The sequence below is a fragment of the Schistocerca americana genome, chromosome 9 (genome assembly GCF_021461395.2).
Source record: "Schistocerca americana isolate TAMUIC-IGC-003095 chromosome 9, iqSchAmer2.1, whole genome shotgun sequence".
Classification (NCBI taxonomy): Eukaryota; Metazoa; Arthropoda; class Insecta; order Orthoptera; family Acrididae; genus Schistocerca; species Schistocerca americana.
The window spans coordinates 57976822-57998676 of NC_060127.1; the positions used below are offsets into that span (position 1 = coordinate 57976822).

The 21855-nt window shown below is 44.5% G+C and overlaps 1 non-coding gene across 1 annotated transcript; it reads right to left on the reverse strand.

Moving 5' to 3' along the window:
- Window positions 1-750: 750 nt before the first annotated feature.
- Trnas-cga lies at window positions 751-825 on the reverse strand. Its single transcript has one exon. It is a non-coding gene; the product is annotated as a tRNA-Ser (tRNA).
- Window positions 826-21855: the final 21030 nt, after the last annotated feature.

Consider the following 21855-nt stretch of genomic DNA (forward strand, 5'->3'; position numbering starts at 1 on the left):
AGACTTACCGCCTAAAAATACCGTGTGAAACACTAGTTGTCAAAAAACTGATATTTTACAAAAAGAGTTTATTTAAACAATTTCGGATAAAGGTTTTGAAAGATCGACTCATAAAGCCACGACGACAGACAGGTCGATCGCATTTCATGCTCGCGTCTTATGACCTCCTTGGTAAGTATCAACATGGGTTCCGTAAACAGCCATTGTATGACACCCATGTCGCTCAGTTTCTTCACGAGACCCAGAGGGCGGTAGATACCGCAGCCCAGGTTGATGCCGTGGTCCTCGACTTGTGGAAAGTTGGTCTCCTAATGAACGAAATAGGACCGAGCGAAACGTAGGACCAGCTCTGAGACTGGATTGAAGAGTTCCCAAGAATCAGAACACTTCATGGTATTCTTGACGGAAGGAAATTTTCAGACGTAGAAGTTACTTCGGGCGTGCCCCCATGGCTATGTTGCGAACTTTCAGAGATGATGGGCAAAGTAAAAAGTATCAATTTAAGATAAGGAACCCAGGTTCTGGAATGACCGACCACAAGCTGTAAGCGAAAAACGTTTTGATACCTCAGACAGTAGCATACATGTACAGGTACTGTTGTTGCTAAGACTGTAGAGTAGGGGCTTTCAGAGATCTTGTACGGACCAAATTAAGGAGAAAAATGTTCGGTAAACATGGGCTCCAGAATGAGATTTTCACTCTGCAGCGGAGTGTGCGCTGATATGAAACTTCCTGGCAGATTAAAACTGTTTGCCGGACCGAGACTCGAACTCGGGACCTTTGCCTTTCGCGGGCAAGTGCTCTACCAACTGAGCTACCCAAGCACGACTCGCGCCCCGTACCTTCGCAGGAGAGCTTCTGTAAAGTTTGGAAAGTAGGAGACGAGGTACTGGCAGAAGTAAAGCTGCGAGTACGGGGCGTGAGTCGTGCTTGGGTAGCTCAGTTGGTAGAGCACTTGCCCGCGAAATGCAAATGTCCCGAGTTCGAGTCTCGGTCCGGCACACAGTTTTAATCTGCCAGGAAGTTTCATGGGCTCCAGACTCCATACCTTAAGAGCTATGGGCATTGTTTATCTTGTCTACTGTGAAACCCATCTCTTCTACTGAACAAGTGCTCTTTATTCCCAAGGTATGCGTATTTATCCAACGGCCTCGCTGCAGTGGTAACACCGGTTCCCGTCAGATCACCGAAGTTAAGCGCTGTCGGGCTGGGCTAACACTTGGATGTGCGACCATCTGGTCTGCCGAGCGCTGTTGGCAAGCGGGATGCTCTCAGCTCTTGTGATGCAAACTGAGGAGCTACTTGATTGAGAAGTAGCGGCTCCGGTCTCGTAAACTGACATATGGCCGGGAGAGCTGTGTGCTGGCCACATGCCCCTCCATATCCGCATCCAGTGACGCCTGTGGGTTGAGGATGACACGGCAGCCGGTCGGTACCATTGGGCCTTCCAAGGCCTGTTCGGAGATTTTTTTACGAATTTTTAGAGCCCCTGTTTACTAGATTTTTTTTCTTGTTTTCATTCCCATTATCACCTTTAAAAGACGCCTATCCTATGACGATAAGAAGAACAATACCGGTTCATCAGAGGTATGGGAACGATTTTCGCTTATAACTTTCGACTCGTCGTTTCCGGACCAAAGTCTCTTGCCTCAAATAAATACATTTACCCTGCTGCTTGACCCCTGAAAGTTTGTAACGCCATCATGGAATCAAATGGTTCAAATGGCTCTGAGCACTATGGGACTTAACATCTGAGGTCATCAATCCCCTAGAACTTAGAACGACTTAAACCTAACTAACCTAAGGACATCACACGCATCCATGCCCGAGGCAGGATTCGCACCTGCGACCGTAGCAGCAGCGCGGTTCCAGACTGAAGCGCCTAGAACTGCTCGGTCATAGCGGCCGGCATCACGGAATCAACCTTTATTAAACGCGTTGTGGATAGTCATGAATGTTCGAGGAAACGTTCGTGGATGATGCTGTTATGTGCAGAAAAATCGCAAGGCTAAGGAACAGCTGGAAGACCTCGCTTTATGCAGGGATTGGCAATTTATCCAAAACGTGAACTACTACGTAAGCTATTGCAGAAAAACGAGCAGATACTCCTTTGCTGTTTGATTGCACTATTGCTGAACAACACTAGATACAATCAAATCTATTTAATATATGGAAGAATGCGTACGGACCGATTTAAAACGGAACAACGTAAAGCTCATCGCGTCAGATGCAGATTTCAGATAAGGATTCAATGGAAGAATCATCAGGATGTGAATTCCACCTGTAAATGAGGTAGGTTACGAAACGCTTGTTCGATGAATATCTCAGTAATTGCTGCTCATTATGGTACCCTAACCAGGTACGACTGATAGAGGAAACAGGCAAGATCCAAAGAAGAACAGCGCGGTTCCTCATGGGTTCGTACACTAAAGACCGGTTCCCACTAGGGCTGCCGCGCGTCAAAACGGCGCGTCAGCGGCGTGGTTGCCATGGAAACGGCGTCAGCGGCACGGCGCGGCGGGCTCTGCGTCGCGGTTTGACCATGTCGAACCGCTTCCGCTGCCGCGTGCCGCGCTCCAGGTGCGCGCCGCCAATCACAGAACGCGCTGAGCGTGACGTCAGGTACGGAACCCCGGGCCATACGAACTTTCGCCGAACTGCTGGCGCGGCCGCGGCCGCGGCGGCAGCTATGAAATACTTATCATCCGATTCCAAGGAAACTATTCGGTAGAAAAATTTGATTCTTGGTCATGTTACAGCCTGATATCTTCTCTCGATAAAGGACCGAATTTCTTTTCGTTATTCGTCGTGGTTACTTGCTGTATCGCATTTACGCAAACCTTTACACGAAATTTGAATGAGTGTGCAGAGGTAAAAACGCATTGCGTGGACTTTGCGTACATTTCATTTTAGGTAATACATTATTGCGTATGAAATTTAGTCAACATATCGAAATTGTTTTTAAAGCTGAGAGCAGATCGATAGCTATCACCGTTCTCGAGATATTGACTGATATGTCGGCGGACGGGCTGTGCCGTGAACGCGCGCAGGTTGCTCGCGACGCGACCGGTACTTCGTCCTGCTCGTCGTAAACCATGTGGTTGTATCAACCGCAAATTTCGTAAACGGTTCAAGAAATCGAAATGTGTTTTCTTGCAAACGATAACTTGTGAAAAGTCATGTATTTCGTCGCATGATAAATATCCTAAATCTGTTTATCTACCGAGATATGAAAGTAACTACAGTTTTTCAGAAGGGATAGATGAATTTTTTTAAATGGCATTAATAGCATGTCGAATGAGAAGTTAAACCGAAACTAATTTGCTGGTATGTCATAAGATGTAATTTACTAAATATGTAGAGCTATTGATTATTTCCTTTCTTTTTTCTTTATCCAGTGTACTTTACTGATTCAAGACGCGTTTCGCCTTTTACTTTAAGGCATCTTCGGTGGAATCTAGAATGACTCAGTTTTGTTTTGATCTGTGATACTTGCAGATTATAAAACAGTTCACATCTTTTTTTACGTGAATGAGTGATTACTTACAGTGAATTGAGTTTTTGGCGGACATACACGTTTCCCCTCACCTGGTCACATGCTGGAGGTTGAACTAAAGCTTAGATTATGGAACATAAGCACATTATCATGTTCGCTCTTTTTTCTTCTGTCACTAGCAGTAGACGTTTTACCGAAAACTCTGATTTAAAGTCGTAACTACAGTGTGTTCACCTCATGTCCCTTCCTGTCTGGTTTGTTTATGTACATGTTGCCAACCTGCAGAATTATATGCTGAAAACTAAGGTTTGTTTATTTTTGTTCTCCTTATATCTGTATGTGTGTGTGGCTAGCCAGTGATAGTTATAGAAAGTTGAAAGTGAATCCAGTAGTTGTCAGACAGTGGTTGAAAGATTTGGTGTTCAGTTGATTTCAGTTTTGGTTTAAATGTTTTAAGGAGTGCATGGAAGAGTAAATTCACTGCTTACATTACTAGATAAAATAGTAGAATAGTATTTCAACAGATGATTATTATCAGAATACTATCACCCAACCCCTTTGTCCTCACTCTTTGACGCCCCATAATACGTCCTGTCAACTAACCCCTATTGTTGTCAAAGTTGTGCCGTAATTTCCTCTTCCTCCTCTATTTAATTCCGTACCTCTTCTTTAGTCACACGATCCTCGTATCTAATGTTCAGCATTCTTATGAATGACCACGTTTTGAAAGCGTCCATTGTCTTCTTGACAGAACTGTTCATTGTCCACGTTTCACTTACATACAAGGCTGCACTCCACACAAATACCTTTGTAAAATAGTATCCAACCATTAGCATTTATATTCGGTGTGAATAAATTTTCTTTTTCAGAACGCTTTCCTTGCTGTTGACAGTCTTCAGTCAGGTTTGCGTCTGCACCAGGAAATGCCTTACAATTTAAAATCTGGTTTCGAAAACTGTTCCAAATATATATTATTCTTTCGTGATTCTTAAGCAAGGTGCTGGCGATGATTACATTATGCTCTGTGGGAAATTCTATCAGCTGGCTTCCACTTTCATCCCTTCCACCTAGCCTTTGTGTTCTTACTGTTTTCGTGTACCTGCTACCGTACCACATTTTAAATTTTTGTCTCGCTTAACTATCTGAATAATCTCTCTTGTTGTACATTGTTTCAATGTGTTAGGAGATAGTGAACAATCGTGAACGGTAGTCATGAAATCTGTTTATGGTGAAATGAGAAAACATGAATAATGAAATATGTGAAAGAGTACATTGTACAGAAAATGAAAAATTGGTATGTCTTCACCCAACTTCGTCTTTCCTTCATGTAGGTGTAAGATATAGTTAATCAAACGCACCGTGCGTTTCAGTGGGTCCCAGCCCGTACCTCAGTGGCTGTCCGTCATTGGCTACCGCTAACGTCTGCCGCTTCCAGGTGGGAACGCCAATTCCCCGAGCTGCCGCGTCAACGCGGAAAACGCTTGCCACTGCCGTTTCCGCACGCCGCGCTGCCGCGCTCTAGTGGGAACCGGCCTTAAGCGGCAAAGCGTCAGGAGATGCTCAACAAACTCCATTGAGGGGGGCTGCAAGAGTGGCGTGGTGCGTCTCGCCGTGGTTAGCTGTTAAAGTGCGTGCGTTCCTAGACTAGTCAACAAATATTTTGCTTACACATCTATATTTACATCTACATCAATACTCTGCAATTCACACTTAAGTGCTTGGCAAAATGTTCGCCACTTTGACACTATTTTTCTTCCGTTCCATTCTCTAATAGCTCGCGGGAGAAACGAACACTTAATTCTTCCCGTGCAATATCTGTCTCACCGCAACGAAAACCGCCTTTGTTTTAATGATCGCCACATCAACTCGTGCATCATATCCTTGGCACTCTGTCCCATATTACGCGGTAGTACAAAACGAGCCGACCTTCCTTGGACTTTTTCAATGTCCTCCGTCAACACTATGTGACGCGGATCCCATACTGCACAGTTACACTCCAGAAGAGGCCGGACAAACATAATGTAAGCAATCTCTTTAGCAGACCTGCTGCATATTCTGAGCATTTTGCCAGTTAATTGCAGTTTTCGTTTCGCCTTCCCTACAATTTAGTTGAATTCGCAGTATCTTAGATTTGTGTGATTTGTCGCGTAAACGAAATTTCACGGATTCCCCTTAGTAATCATGTGGATGGTCTCACACTTTTCATTATTTCGGGTCAACTGCCACTTTTCGGACCATACAGATATTTTGTCTAAATCATTTTGCAATTAATTTTGAACTTCTGCTGACTTTAGTAGACGTTAAATGACAGCATCATTTGCAAACAGTCTACGATGGCTGCTCAGATTGTCTCCTAAATCGTTTACATACAAGGGTGAGTCAAATGAAAACCTTAAATTTGTAATAGCAAATCGAAATTTCGAGACGTTATCCTGTAAGTTGTAAGCGTGCTACAAACAGCGTGCAGAATGGCCTGTAGGTGGCAGCATAGTGCACATGCACACATACCGTCGTAGCATCAGTATAAAGATGGCCGCCCCACTTGCGACTTGCGCCAGGGGAGAACAGCGTTCTGTTATTCGGTTTTTGCGTACTGAAGGTGTGAAACTTATTGAAATTCATCGAAAAACGAAGGTTCAGTACGGTGATGCATGTTTCTCATAGCAGCAAGTCTACGAATGGAGTAGGAAGTTCGCAAATGGTGTGACTTCAGTGGAAGATGACCTCGTCCAGGTCAGGCACAACGAGTTGTGACTCCACAGAACATTGCAACAGTTGAAGCCATAGTGAAGGAAAACCACCGAGTGACACTGAAAGACATTGCAGCATGTTTACAGATTAGTCATGGGTCGCCGGCCGTGGTGGCCAAGCGGTTCTAGGCGCGTCAGTCCGGAACCGCGCGACTGCTACGGTCGCAGGTTCGAATCCTGCCTCGGGCATGGATGATGTCCTTAGGTTAGGTTTAAGTAGTTCTAACTTCTAGGTGAGTGATGACCTCAGATGTTAAGTCCCATAGTGCTCAGAGCCATCAGAACCCATTTCAAGTCATGGGTCAGCACACGACGTTGTGCATGATATGCTCCAGTTTCACAAAGTGTCTGCAAGATGGGTGCCACGGCAGCTGACTCCTGAAATGAGAGAACGACGTGTTGATGCTTGTGAATAACTTTTTCGGCGCTTTGAACGAGAAGCTGAGGCTTCCTTGCAAGTATCTTTACTGAGGAAGAAATCTGGCTTCACTTCCACAACCGGAAACGAAGAGAGCGAGCAAGGAATGGCATGATTACTCATCACCAAAACCAAAGAAGAACCATCAGCAGGGAAGGTTATGCTGTCTCTCTTTTGGGACAAAAAGGCGTCATTTTGGAGCATTACATGCCTAGAGGGACCACTGTCACCAGTGCATCATCACAGATCTCCTAAAAAATCGTCTGCGGCCTGCAATCAAATCAAAGCGAGGTGGATTGCTGTCAGCAAGTGTCCTTTTACAACATGACAATGCAAGGCCCCACACTGCCCGTACAACAGTTGCAACAATCACAGACCTGCATTTTGAGTGTCTTCCTCATCCACCATACTCACCAGATCTTGCCTCAAATGATTTCCATATGTTTGGACGACTCAAAGACGCAATGGGAGGAAAGAAGTTCCGTTCTGATAAAGAGGTACGCCACGCGGTGCATTAGCGGTTGCGCGGACTACCAAAAAAATTTCTTTTTAAAGGAATTTATGCACTTTGTAAGCGCTGAAGGACTTGCATTGAGCGTGGGGGAGATTATATTGAAAAGTGATACAGCTTTGTACCACTTCTGCATAATAAGTAATATTTAAAAAATATTTAAGATTTTCATTTGACTCACCCTCGTATATCAGGAACAGCAGAGGGTCTATAACACTTCCTTGGGGAACGTCAGATATCACTTCTGTATTATTCGATGACTTGCCGCCAATTATCTTTCGGACACAAAATCACGTTCCAGTCGCACAACTGAAACGATGCTCCGTACGCACGTGACCTGATCATAAGCCGCCTGTGAGGAAGCCGCCTTATCTCGCGAAAAGACAATGAAGGTAAAAATAGAGTTTAAAGTTAGTTCTTCCCACGCACCATTCGCGACGGAAACAAGAAATATGGGAAGTGACGGTGGAACGCGAAGCACCCTTCACCGCACACCGTAAGGTGGCTCGCGGAGTGTAGAGGTGAATGTAGATTTCGGACCATAGCGCTGTTCCCGCTATTATTAGGTGTCGCTCGGACGTAACGCAGCTGTGGCTTCCGGTGTGCAAGTTTCGCCACGCATCCGGCAGGAAGGGACCTGATAAATGCTTTCTGCACGGCGATACACACCGAGCCCCATGTCGCATGAGCTGCCCGTCGTAAACACGGGAGCGCAGAGCAAGTAAGCAACACTGGCGCTCGTCGTACTAGGAGTGGCCGCGCGGTCAGAGGCGCCATGTCACGGATTGCGCGACCCTCCCGCGGGAGGTTTGAGAGCTGCCTCGGGCATGGGTGTGTGTTTTGTCCTTAGCGTAAGTTCTTTTAAGTAGTGTGTAAGTCTAGGGACCGATGACAGTCCCTTAGGAATTCACACACATTTGAACATTTGACGAGAGAGGTTCCAGCTGCTGTGGTACATGCCTGCAGTCCTGGAACAAATGGAATCTCGGCGCCATAGTACTCCAGCATGCAACCAAGAGGCGCCAAAGGAAAATGTCCCAGCACAATGGAAAGGAGCCTTTGGCGTCATTGGCTGGGAGACCCCTTGCGGGGCAGGTCCGGCCGCCTTGGTGCATTCGACTCCACATTGGGCGACCTGCACCCAGGATGGGGATGAAATGATGATGAAGACAACACAACACCCAGTCCCTGAGCGGAGAAAATCTCCGACCCAGCCGGGAATCGAACCAGGGCCCGTACGACGGCAATCCGTCACGCTGACCACTCAGCTATCGGGGCGAACAGCCCAATGGTGAAGTCTAGCATCGGTCAATAAATCGTTTTCTGCAACTCGAGGCCGGCCGCTGGTGGCCGAGCGGTTCTGGCGCTATAGTCTGGAACCGCGCGACCGCTACGGTCGCAGGTTCGAATCCTGCCTCGGGCATGGATGTGTGTGTTGTCCTTAGGTTAGTTAGGTTTAAGTAGTTCTAAGTTCTAGGGGACTTATGACCTCAGCAGTTGAGTCCCATAGTGCTCAGAGCAATTTTTTTGCAACTCGAGCGGAATGGCGCTGCAACAGTCCATGCAGCGTTCATGGAGCACTACGGCTACAATGCACGACGGCAACAATGAAAATTTTTAGAAAATCCAACAAGGATTAGTTTCTAAAAAAATCTGAAATCATTTTATTCTTTTTCATTATACATTCTAAGACGAAAAACAACACAAAGGAATTATCAGAATGCGACGTAAATCGGTAAATGTGATGTACATGTACAGACAAACAGATGATTACAATTTCAGAAAAATTGGGTGACGTATTGAAGAGAAAGAGTTTCACAAATTCAGCAAGTCAATAGCGCGTTGGTCTACCTCTGGCCCTTATACGTGCAGTTATTCGGCTTGGTTTTGATTAGAGTTGTTGGATGTCCTCCTGAGGGTAACCGTGCCAAATTCAGTCTGATTTGAGCGTTAGATCGTCAAAATCCCGAGCTGGTTCGAAGGCCGTGTCCATAATGCTCCAAACGTTCTCAATGGGGCAGACATCTGGCGGTCTTGCTGGCTGGGTTTGACTAGTACGAAAACAAGGGGTAGAAACTCTCGCCGTATGTGGGCGGGCATTATCTTGCTGAAATGCCTAGGATGACGAGCCATCAAGGGCAACAAAACGAAGCGTCTTCTGCCTGAAATCTCATTGAGTGGAGTATAATTCTCTTCGCTGATGAGTCCCGCTTCTGAGCCAGGTGACCAGCGAAGATATGTCTGGAGACGTCCCGGACAGCAGTGGGATACGAACCCCACTATCACACGGCATACGGACTGACAACCAGGAGTGATTGTCTTAGGTGCCATTCTTTTTTTCAGAGCAGGACTCCTTTGGTTCTCATCCACTGCACCCTTACAGCACAGCAATACTTCGACGACTTTCTACGCACCGCTTCGTTGCCCTTCATGGCAAGACATTGTTGGCTTACATTTCAGCAAGATAATGCCCGAGTACACACGGCGAGAGTTTCTACTGCCAAACGCTACCTTGGCCAGCCAGGTCGCCAGATGTCTCTCCAATTGAGAACGTTTGGAATATTATAGGCAGGGTCCTAAAACCAGCTCGAGATTTTGACGATCTCACTCGCAAATCAGACACGACTTGGCACGGCATCCCTCGGGAAGACATCCAAGAATTCTATCAATCAACACGAAGCCGAATAACTGCTTGTACAAGTGCCAGAGGTGGACCAAAATATTACTGATTTGCTCAATTTGGTAAGCTCTTTCTCCTGAATAAATCATCCAATTTTTCTGAAATTCTAATCATTGTTCTAGAGATCCTCTTATCACAGCTTGTTGCAGGCCTTTGCTTCTGTTCCACTTTTTACAAACGGCTTTGTATGTTATACACGCCGAATTTATTTAACGGGGAAAAATGCAGAGAAGCATTCCCAAGAGGATAAGAAGCAAAAAAGCTCATATGGGTATATGGCCGGAAATGCATAGTGTCTATGCTGCAGAGTGTTTATTAATAATCATGTCTGTAGAGCAAAATGCGGTGCACAACATGCAATGGACCAAATGGTTCAAATGGCTCTGAGCACTATGGGACTTAACAGCTATGGTCATCAGTCCCCTAGAACTTAGAACTACTTAAATCTAACTAATCTAAGGACAGCACACAACACCCAGCCATCACGAGGCAGAGAAAATCCCTGACCCCGCCGGGAATCGAACCCGGGAACCCGGGAACCCGGGCGTGGGAAGCGAGAACGCTACCGCACGACCACGAGATGCGGGCTCACAACATGCTATGATGAGACCATCATTAGATAAGGTATGTGCGAACAGAACACAGCAGCGACTAATGTACAGTTCAAGTTTTCGAACCTGCGTCACGGGCAGCATGAATGTGCGTCTGGGAAGGTCTCTGCATACATAACTTCGTATGTGTGCCTCCACAGGTAGAAGCCCAAGGGGTTGCGGTACAGTGACTGGTTTCTCCATGCTCCTGAACTAACTCATTGACCATGTTGTTGAGACGCCTCTGCACAGAAATGGTTGAGTGTGGTGCAGCATCATCGTGTAGTAGCCACATTACCCTTCATGCCACCAAAGGTACATCTTCCACCAGGGGACGCAGGGGCACCTACAGGAAAAGTAGATATGCCTAACCTGTGAGGCAGTGTGAAAGGATGACTGCTCCCAAGAAGTAGCCACTAGTAACACAGGCCAACGAAAATTTTTTTAAAACTTTTTTTTTACTTTGATAGCTGATCTTCATAGATTTTTATGAGCTGAATCCAAATCTAGCCTTGTTTTTTTTTGTATCACCCATAGTTTTTGAGCAATGTGCTTTTTATTATATAGTATAAAAATCCTATGCTATAAAGTAAACGGGGAAATTAATGAAACGCTTTTTACATAAGCATGGTTTGTATTTACAGTAAGCTACTTAAAACAATGGTACGTGTTAATAGAGGTTTCACTTGTCAGATGGAATTGGCTTATATTTTCTTTCTCTTTTTTCTTTGGAGCTTCTTGTGTAGCTTTTTCTACGATGAGTCGCTTGCTGAACTTCTCGGTGAAGTGACCAACAGTAGTCCCCCATCATGTTGGTTTTGCAGAGGCCTTGGTAGCGTTTTTCCATCACTTTACTGTCCTGGTGAAAACGCTCTCCTTGCTCCTCACTAACATCTCCCATATTGTCCTGGAAGTAATCAAGGTGACTGTTCAAAAATCGAACTTTCAGCCTCATTAAACATCCAAAAGTTTTAAACTTTTTTAACATTTTAGCTATAATAGAAACATTTTCTGGGTCTTTTTCATGTCGTAATGACTTGCTTGAATCATACCCATGCTTCTTTCTAATTTAAGTTCATTGTGGATTCAGAATTAACATGAAACATCAATTTTCTAATGTCAGGTCTGACAAAGACGCCTTCTTTTAGTTTAGCTTCCGAAAGATGTGGAAAAATTTGGCAGAGGTACTTAAAACATGGTCCGTCTTTCGGCAAAGCCTTTACAAACTGTTTCATTAGGCCTAACTTTATATGTAGAGGTGGTAGGAGTACGTTTTTTGGATCTACAAGGTTTTTGCGTTGAATGTTCTTCTCAACAGGTTTTAAAGACTCCCTCGCAGGCCAGTTCTTTCTGCACCAGTGTTGACCCCTAGCCCTACTGTCCCATTCACACAAGAAACATGGAAATTTGGTAAAGCCACCTTGCTGACCAAGATGCATGCATGTTACTTTTAGATCGCCACATATCATCCAACCATGAGCAGAATAGCCTATTTTATTTAGCACTATTTCTACGTTTTCATAGCTTTCTTTCATATGTACAGAATGTCCAACAGATATTTATTTATTTTTATTTATTTATTTATTGTTCCGTGGGACCAAATTAAGGAGAAGTCTCCATGGTCATGGAACGAGTCAATACACGAAATTATAACACGATAGTAGAAACAAATAAAATGATTGAAAGAAACATATTCAGGCGATATAGATGCATACATGTTACCATTGTGTAATAAAACATCCTTTAAACTAGTTTTGGATGAATCAATAAACAGCCTCCAGTCTTCCTTTTAGTATTCAATACAAACTCATTCATCACACCAGGAATGTCTGAGCAGTACGCTACATTAACTGCTTGAAAAACCTGAAAAATTGCCGATCTCTCTTTCTATACATGTATATGCTGGTTCCAACTGCCAATAAGTTCTTTTCTTTTAATCGAAAGCCAAGCAATTCAGCTTTTCCTTTCGTTACGTCCAGGTCCCTAACCAAATCGTTAAGCTCGGTCTGAGTAAACAATTTGGGTTCTAGACTTTCTGTATTACAATGGAATTCATCATCATATGTTCATCTAAATCAGATTGTGTGTCAGAACATACTTCTGTTGGAATAGAATTTAAATGATGTGGTGGTTCAGACACCAGCAAATCCACACCATGTCCTACAGGTCGAATGGTGGACGGAAGGTTAGGGTAGCTTATTATCTTCTTGTTTTTAGAATTATGACCAGTAATATCAACACTGCAAAAGTAGCAATCACCAGACTAATTTCTTGGCTCCCTCCATACCATAGGAACTGCAAATCTAAAGGCTTATTCTCCTTTTTGGAACATTTTCTCAGATGTTCAACATACACATAACATACCTTATGCAGCGCCCAAGATTTATCTTGATCACTTAGTTTAGATCCAAAGTACCGGGTGATCAAAAAGTCAGTATAAATTTGAAACTTTAATAAATCACGGAATAATGTAGATAGAGAGGTAAAAATTGACTCACATGCTTGGAATGGCATGAGGTTTTATTAGAACCAAAAAAATACCCCATATTGTTAGACGCGTGAAAGATCTCTTGCGCGCGTCGTTTGGTGATGATCGTGTGCTCAGCCGCCACTTTCGTCATGCTTGGCCTCCCACGTCCCCAGACCTAAGTCTGTGCGATTATTGGCTTTGTGGTTACCTGAAGTCGTAAGTGTATCGTGATCGACCGACATCTCTAGGGATGCTGAAAGACAACATCCGACGCCAATGCCTCACCATAACTCCGGACATGCTTTACAGTGCTGTTCACAACATTGTTCCTCGACTACAGCTATTGTTGAGGAATGATAATGGACATATTAAGCATTTCCTGTAAAGAAGATCATCTTTGCTTTGTCTTACTTTGTTATGCTAATTATTGCTATTCTGATCAGATGAAGCTCCATCTGTCGGACATTTTTTGAACTTTTGTATTTTTTTGGTTCTAATAAAAGCCCATGTCATTCCAAGCATGTGTGTCAATTTGTGCCTCTCTATCTACATTATTCCGTGATTTATTCAGTTTTCAAATTTATACTGACTTTTTGATCAACCAGTGTGATAGATAAATCTCTTTCGCAAAGTCTATAATGATGTTTCTTTGTTGTTTTTTAATCACAAATTCACCACAAATATAACAAAAACTGTCAGCAGACTTTGTACAACCACGATTAGACATTGTACTGAGTGCATGTACAGGAAATAGGAAAGTGAGGTTAGGTTGACAGTAATCAGCAGTGCTACCAACGTCATTGAATTCATTACGCCTCTTTTTTAAATTATTTTAACTATATAAAAGCTGTTAAATTGTTCAAAAAATCGCTTAATTTAATAAATGTAACTGTAAAATGTGAAGAAATTGGGGGTGATACAGTTTTTTTAAGTATCACATTTGGCTTTCTCATCCTAAAAAACAAAAGAATAAGGTATTTTCAGTAAAAAAGTTTTTCAATCGTTGGCCTGTGTAAACGACAGTTACACATTGAGACTAAAGCAGCCCTGCCACCATACCATGGGATTGTTTGTGGTTCACCGGTGGGAGTTGTGAAGTTCGACGAAACTGCCTCTTGACCTGTGCAACGAACCAGCGACGAAAGAGTCTCTGCAAGAGCAAGTCCGTAGGTAATAAGGTTTGCACGCGTTGTGAGTGATACAGATACCGGCAGAAGTAATGGAAACTGTTTCATACTGTCTTCTGGGTTACTCCACGCTGGGATTATATCCTGTACTGCTCAGCGTTTTCCGATACAATCATTGTTTCTACAACTGTTCAGTTGTATACAGAACACAATGCTTTAAACGTTTTCTAAAGCGCAACAAGGCCACCACATTCTAACCACGAGATAGACCCCCATACACTAACTCCATCTGCTCTATACTTCACTACTGGGACGACACACGATGACCGTTAACGTTGTCAAGGCCCTCATCAATCCGAAATCGAATTTACACAGGGTGTAGCGTGATCCATTGCTCCAAATTACTTGTTTCCAGCTGTGCACTGTCCAGTGCCGTCTCTGTTTGTACCACCTCAAATGTCCCTTAGTATTGACAACAGAAGTGTGTGGTTTACGAGTAGCTGCTCGTCAACTGCACCCCATTCTTTTTCACCCCATAAGCACAGTCATTGTTGAGCCGTGCGTGTCTCCTGTTCCCGGCATCATGTATTTTACACCCTCTTTTTAACGTACTTCGCCTCACTACGTTAATTTAAATTACTACCGTCATTGAGTTGCTGCTTTGCGTGACCAGCGCTAGCAGCGCGTATCGATATATCCCCTCTCGTAGTATCTTTGCTCGACTGCTATTACTTCCCGGTCGTTGTCTGTCGTAAGACAGTTCGGGTCGCGAGTTTGGTCTGCCAGTCAGTTGGAACGCGTCTGGAGCGCAGTCCGGACCTGCCAGTCGGGGAGTTGCAGTGGGCCACTGCTGCAGTCGGGTTGGAGCAGCAGTGAGGTCTGCGTCGACATGGCTCGCCCGACCTTTGCCGCCATCCACCACTTGAGCCGGGCCACAGTCTTGGTGGATCGTCGGTCGGTCGTCCTACCAGACGACGCGGTTTCCCTCGCCGATCGTTCATGAGTCGGCTGTGTGTGTCTGCATCGACTCCCGATTTGTCTTCGTGCGTGTTTAGTTACTGTTGGCTACCGTTCAGGTCCTAGTGCAAGTGTTTGTCAAGTTGTGTGTGTACCTGGCGTTATTTCCACGACTATTTTAGATGTTGTCGGCATTCTGCGGGGAGTCGGTCGGTTGCTGCGGACCAGGGAAGTTATCTCCAGTCGGCTGGGTCCACTGGCCGTCCCTGCACAGTGTCGGAGCGTGTGCGGAGCTGTTCGATCGTTGCGAGCTTCGTGGTTCACCGACGCAGGACGTCAAAGTTGAGTAGTGGTTTCAAGTACCCAAGCCACGTCCATTCATGTTGTGTGGTTCGTTTCGGTGGTGGGCCTTCAGCCGGTTGTATTGCATCTTGTTTAGATATATTTTTAATTATTTTATTTGTAATTGTAACTGCGTGTCTTTACTCACTTGAAATTTCCTCGATGATTTTTTTAAGGTTTCTTGTTTGGAGGTCTTCAGCCGTAAAATATTTGGAGTTTGATGTGCTATTAAATTACAATAAATTACAATTTTAAGGTGAAACAGACCCCAACCTTATTTGGCCCTTTCCGCAATCCTAATCACCTGTTCTGCCCAGCGGGTTTAGCGGGTGTTTCAATTGTGGTCGCTGGACTGCTAGGAGAACTTTGTAACTCAAGTGATTCCTTATGCTCATTTCATTCGATTTTTTATAAACCAATCTCCACAATGCTCGATGGTCCCCATCCAGCAGTATAAATGAAGTTCAAAACGTTTTGCACAGTCGTTTTTATTCATTTCAGGAGGAGAATGAATTTTTTTTGTGAACATACTTGGAATATTTAGTTACACATTGAGCCTACTCAATGTAGCCTCCATCAGCTGTGACGCATCTGGCCCAACGTTCTTTCCGTGATGTAAATGCTCTTTGGTAAAATTCTGGGGACTGACCATCGCTTGACACAGGAGATAAGGTCTTTCTCACTATCAAATGTTTCACCGCGCAGTTGGGCCTTCAGACGACCAGATGGAGCCAAGTCCGGACTTCAGGGAGGATGAAGAACAATTTTCCAACCCATTTTCCTGATTTTCTCCTGCATCATAAGGGCTGTATGGGGTTTGGCATTGTCGCAGTCTGATGGGCTGACCCTGAAGCTGTGGTCTGTGGGTCTTGATAGCACGTCGCAGCTTGTCCAATGACAAACAGTATCGGTCCCAGTTAATTGTGGAGCCAAGTTCCAAAAAGTCAATGAAAATGACACCACACTGATCCCAGAATAAGGAGGCCATCACCTTTCGGCCTGCTGTTCTTGAAAGTCTTGGTTTCTTCTTCCGAGGGGAACCTGGATGACACCACTCCATGGATTGGGTTTTGCTCTCAGGTACAGACAAAAACAACCATCTTTCATCCTGGGTAATGACGCCATCAAAACAATGATTACACTCTTCAGTAAAGGTCTTCATGAGACCTTCGCAAACATTCTTCCTCATCGCTTTCATTTCTCTTGTCAATACTCAAGGCACCCAACATGCCAGATTTTTATGTACCCTAGTGTCAGTACCAGTGATAAAACACTACCCAATCACAAACGAGTCATTTCAGCAAGCTGTCGTGTCGTTACACATCTGTCATTTTGGACGATTTGATCAATGGTCTTATTCCATCACTCACTGCCATCGATGGTCTACCGCACCGTGGATTGTCCAGTAGAGAGAAATCGCCTTCTTTAAACCTCTGCAACCACCGATGGATTCTGCTGCAATCCACTGTGTCCTCCCCATAAACAAGGAGCAACTTCCTGTGAATCGATGTGGCAGAGTCATGGCCGTTCTTGAAGAGGAACGCCATCACCGACCGTTGTCGCAACCTGACATCTACTTCACGGTCCATTATGGCTCACCTGTAAATTAAAGAAAATACTTTTATTTAACAACTTATAGCTAAATTTTCCATGTATGTTCACAAAAAATTTCATTCTCCTCCTGCAAAGAATTAAAAAAAGTAGAGACGACTGTGCAAAACTTTTTAACGCCCTTTGTAGATGAGAGGTGCCAGGTCTTGTTTTGGCTGTGGTTGTTCCTGCACGTTTCCATTTTCCAGTCACCTCATAAACACTCGACTTAGATGGGTTGAAATGTCCCTGATGGATCTGTTACTCAGGTGACACCTAATGACTAGACCATGTTCGAGGTGCCTGAGCTCTTCTAACGGACCCAATCTGCTGTCACTGTTTCTCCATTGACAACACAGTGCTCCCCACTTCCATTTACACTGGCGGGCCCACCTTTCGAGATTTCTAGCAGTCAACTCCACATTGCATAGGGACGACCGGATACTTTTATGAGATACTGTGAAACGAGGAAGGAGATTCTGCATGGCGTTTTCATGTGTGGTTTGTTGACTGGAGAGCCTTGCAGTGCCGTTCAGGTGGGGCACCTTTCCATGTTTCACAGACCTCCTTTGAAGATAATGATCTACCGCTTGTAGAAAGTATGCTACAGAAAACAAAGTCTAGTCTCGTATCTTTATTTCTCAAGCCCTCAGCTGCGAAGCTAAAGGCACGACTGGCGTGTTAGTGTGTGCCGTCAAGAGTTCAGAGCTGAATTCACTGTTTTTTGATACGAGAGGAAATGTTCATGTTACGATTTGTGTCTAAAGAAGGCACAGTATTTTGGTGGGGTTCTCCAGTTGGAGGAAATCCTCACAACTGGGTGGCAGCGCTTCTTAATTTTGCAAGTGACGACAAGCACTGAAACTTCCTGGCAGATTAAAACTGTGTACCGGACCGAGACTCGAACTCGGGACCTTTGCCTTTCGCGGGCAAGTGCTCTACCAACTGAGCTACCCAAGCACGACTCACGCCCCGTCCTCACAGCTTTACTCCTGCCAGTACCTCGCCTCCTACCTTCCAAACTTTACAGAAGCTCTCCTGCGAACCTTGCAGAACTAGCACTCCTGAAAGAAAGGATATTGCGGAGACATGGCTTAGCCACAGCATAGGGGACGTTTCCAGAATAAGCACGACTCACGCCCCGTCAGCAGGAGAGCTTCTGTAAAGTTTGGAAGGTAGGAGGCGAGGTACTGGCAGGAGTAAAGCTGTGAGGACGGGGCGTGAGTCGTGCTTGGGTAGCTCAGTTGGTAGAGCACTTGCCCGCGAAAGGCAAAGGTCCCGAGTTCGAGTCTCGGTCCGCCACACAGTTTTAATCTGCCAGGAAGTTTCATATCAGTGCACACTCCGGTGCAGAGTGAAAATCTCATTCTGGAGACAACAAACACTGCTTGGCAGGAAGGAATCAGGAGGCTATAAGCGAGCGCCGCCAGAGAGACCGGGTTTGGTCAAGGAAATGTGCGCACCAACTGGAAGTTCGGTCGCAGAGATGTCCGCATCATCTTATATTTTGCTCGTGGAGGTGTCCGGATCGAATTCGGGGGATGGTAGCATTAGAAGATGGAGTGACTTGGTGTTGCATTGCGATTCAGTCCACCACATCGATTTCCGACAGGGTGTTGGCGAAGTCACCTGCACTGATGGGCCAGCACTTCTGCAGTATACAGCTAGCGCGCCCCAGTCGTGTTTACGGTGAGCGCAATTCGCCGCACCGGCAGAGTTGTTCAATTAGATTTCACACTTCCGGAATCCAGGAGGATAGCTTCTTTCAAGTTCATCGCACTTGTTCTGAATGTGTGAACGCCTGGGGATAGTCCAACTTTCACTGTTTTGGTCGGGAATCTGCATGATTAAATAGACTGCAGTTATCGTTGTACTTTATTGGAGTGTAAATTATCAAGTGGGCAAGTAACACTGCTATGAAGTTAAATGTACACCTGAGTTTGGACACAGGATTGTCGCGGTTTTCATATTGGAATTTGCATGTTGTTTAAAAGACGTGTTTTGCGAATAAATTTGAGTATTTAAGTAATCAGAGTTTCCGTTTGGTACCTTCACCATATTAACACTTTGCCGTCCGCACGTCTCGTACAAATTTATTCGCTTGGCGCCGGCAGCGCTAATTCGGATTACTTGGCTTGTCGCCGGCTGCTTGTCACCTTTCCGTTGATGACAAGCTTCAAACACATTGACTTTTGCTCGCTTTAATTTTTTCGGAAGTCCTCTATTTTGCGATATCGTTCCATAAACTCGAATTTTCTTTTCAAGTAGCTTCTCTGCAAGTTCTACACTGTTATAATAATTATCCAAGTAGAGGTGATGCCACTTTCCATCAGAAGCTGTCAATAGTTCCATCACTGTTTTCGCTAAAGGTTGTCCAGCGCCAGAATATATCTTGAATCAGGAAATATATCCCGTACTCGAATCACACAGCATGCGAATGAGTATGCCATATTTCGGAATGATACCGTGTGGTGGACAGTTAAATTTTAAACTTTACACTCTGTTGAAAATTACTTCATCAATTGAGATGTTTTGACTTAGTTTAAACGTTTCTTTAAACTTTTTGGAAGAATAATCAGTTACTAATTGTACTTTGAAAAGCAGGTCGGCGTTATCCGGTTTATTATTGTTGTCGGAAAAATGTAAAAATTATAATATTTGTGTGAATCAGTTGCGGTACATAATTTTGCGAAATATCAGTGCGTCTATCAACGGATTCATTGTCCAGTAATCATCGATCCTCGTTTTTTTACAGTTCCCATAAGGGTAGCAAGCCCAAACCATTTTATAAGTTCGGGTCCCGTAACGTCGACAAATTTGGCATTTTTTTATCCAGTTTCCTTCTATTGTAATTTTGACTGTAATACTTGTTGGTTTCGATGGTTCAAGTAGATCGTTTCCAATATATAATTCTACGATATCCACGACGCTCTGTGTATCTTTGGGAAATATGTATGGATCCAGAGATCGTTCAAATTTATTATTGGTCCTCAGTAAATCATAGTCTGTCTTCTTCGTCTGATTCATCCGAATCAGTTGGCAACCGTAGCATTCGCCGAATTCTTCTTGGACGAATTTCACTATCTTCCGACGATTCTGCTTCACTTTCATTTTTTTTATATCCAATGTCTTCTTCCCAATCGGCCAAGTCGTCCGGAACTTCAGACAAGACGTCCGCGCATTCATCGTAAATAATCATATCGTCTCTTTCGTCTGCCATGATGAAAGTGCACAAGTACTTATAAAAACAAAAGACTTGTTGACGTGTGTAACTTATTGTTACCTAAACAAAACACCAACAGACTGAAAAAGATACTAAAGTGCTGTCGCCGGCCACTGAGCGATACTATGCACACGACACCACTGCGGTGTCGCCAGTCAGCAAAGTGTTAAGTTAGATGCTATCAACCTGTGGCAATGTAGATACTTCCAGTCACAGTAAATACGAGGGTTGGAAGTTAAAGAGTGGCAGCTATTTATTCACGAATGATACAAAAGAGTTACATGTTTGTAGCTGTTACTGTCCTTCAAAGTAGTCGGCAGCGTTGCGTAGAACCCATTGCCAGAGATGTGGAAGGCGTAGTATACCGTTAGCAGAGCGTGTTCTGTTGATGGTGCGAATGGAGCGGTCTAAAGTTACGGTGATTCTCGTGTACGACTGTAATGGTGTTATCCTAACGCATTACGTTCCTCCATGGCAGACCGTCAATACACAGTATTATTGTTCGTTTTTGCAGCATCACCTGCGACCAGCTTTGCGAAAGCAGCGGCGACACTTTCTGCGCAGCCCACCCATCATTTTGCACGACAATGCGCGGGCGCATACAGCGCAAGCTGTGGCTGTTCTGTTCGGTCGATGGGACTGGGAAGTACTGTACCATCCGCCATACTCCACAGACTTAAGTACTTGTGACTTTGATTTGATTCCGAAGATGAAGGAACCATTTGTGGCATTCGCTTGACTCTTCCAGAGATTCGACAGGCAGTAGATCGCTCCATTCGCACCATCAACAGAACAAACTCTACTAACGGTATACTACACTCTACACATCGCTGGCAACTGGTTCTACACAACTCTGGTGACTAGAGGACAGCAACAGGTGCAAACATGTAGCTCTTTTGTATCGGTTGTGAATAAATAATTGCCACTAAGTTCCAACCATCATGCTATACAAACAAGTTTTGTTCCGATTAGATAGCGTCAATCACATTCAGGCTTATCCAAATTTCTCGCTTTAAGGTCTATGCCGAGGGCTGTAACTTCGCGTTATCCACTTAACTTGGAGCACAATCGAAATGTAAAGGATAGATCTTAAAGTAGTCCCCTGCCCAGTTAGTCTTGACAGGCTGGGAATATAACCACCTTCATGGCTTTGCAAGAGTATTGTTTGAATATTTTGGTTTAAGAGACCTGTGGACTCCGACAGATTATTTCAGAGTAACTACATGACGTTTGATTTATTGTGCTCATTTATCTTTTATTTCGCTGAAACCACACTGCAAACGTCAAACTTATGCGCTGTGTGCCTTGTTTGGAAAACAATTTGTTCCATTCAGCCACGGGACCAGTTGTTGAGAACACTGCACTGAGGTGACGAAAGTCGAGGGGCACCTCCTGGTATCGTGTCGGAACTCGTTTTGCCCGCCGGAGTGCAACAGCTCTACGTGGTATGGACTCAACAAGTCGTTCTAAGTTCCCTGCAGAAATATTGAGTGATATTGCCTCCGTAGCCGTCAATAGCTGAGAAAGTGTTGGCGGTGCAGGATTTTGTGCACCAAGTGATATCTTTATCATGTTCCATAAATGTTCGAAGACATTCATGTCGGGCAATCTCGGTGGCTCTGGGTTGGCTCGAATTGACCAGAAAGTTTTTCAAACCAATCGCGAGCAATTGTAGCCCAATGACATGGCACGTTGTCATGG